Source organism: Mirounga angustirostris, unplaced genomic scaffold, assembly GCF_029215605.1.
Source record: "Mirounga angustirostris isolate CCGP_5_RB_7025 unplaced genomic scaffold, mMirAng1.0.hap1 SCAF_4, whole genome shotgun sequence".
Lineage (NCBI taxonomy): Eukaryota > Metazoa > Chordata > Mammalia > Carnivora > Phocidae > Mirounga > Mirounga angustirostris.
In genome coordinates, this window is record NW_026991712.1 from 17,705,348 (window position 1) to 17,706,319 (window position 972).

The window sequence follows — 972 nt, forward strand, 5'->3', positions numbered from 1 at the left end:
TTGTGGAAACATTTATGTGCCCAAGTGCAAGTCTTTTGGTGGGATAGATTTTACAGATTCTCTGAAGTTGAGTTACTCAACTAACAGGATGCACCTTGTAAATTCTGATGAATAACATCCAGCCCTCTTCCAGAATATTGAACCAGTTTATATTTTCACCAGCAATGAAAGAAAGTGACCATTTCATCACAATATTGGTGAAATAATATTGAAGAAAACCAGAATATGTCACTCCAAAATATACTTCTTTGACATAAAAATTAATTTGAGCTGAGGGCAATTAAGAAGGAGCAGTGCTTGCTTTGGCAGCATATGAACTAAAATTGGAACAATACGGAGAAGATCAGCATGGCCGTGGCGCAAGGATGACATGCAAATGCGTGAAGCATTTAAAAAAAAAAAAAAAAGGAAGGAGCAGAGCTCCCCTTTGTCTGTCTAGAGGCAGGATATAAACTCTCCTTTTACAGGAGACAGAGTTCTATCAGTCCAAAGACGGCACCAGAGGAATCTGCAAACAAACCTTACTCCATTAGTTTCCTCCACATATTTACCCTCTCACAGTTCTCCACCTGCAGCAGCCTAAAACTTGGGCCTGCCATTTCTCTACATATTATTGTCTTTGGTTGAAGATGCTACAGAACCTGGAATCCTGGGCTGCCCCTTTGAGTTCCTCTAAGTTTCTCCCATGAGATGTGCAATGCATGAGTTTATAAACTGGTTTTCTCTTGTTGTCTTTTTGTTAAAGAGCCCCAGCTTGAAAACTTAAGATGGGTGGAGGTAAATTTTCACCTTCCCTACAGTATATTAACAATCTTTTATTTTTTGGTTCATCTATTAGGTAAAAATAATTTCTAGTTGTTTTAATTTAAATTTGTATGATTACCAATAAGGCTGATCATCTTTTAATATATTACCTGGCAGTTGGTACATCATCTGTGACTTGCCTCTTTATATAGTTCGTCTATAAATATG

The 972-nt window shown here is 37.4% G+C and overlaps 1 non-coding gene across 1 annotated transcript; it reads left to right on the forward strand.

Moving 5' to 3' along the window:
- The first annotated feature begins 293 nt into the window (after positions 1-293).
- On the forward strand, positions 294-400 carry LOC123860654 (U6 spliceosomal RNA). The gene has a single exon (XR_006794776.1). It is a non-coding gene; the product is annotated as a U6 spliceosomal RNA (small nuclear RNA).
- Positions 401-972: the final 572 nt, after the last annotated feature.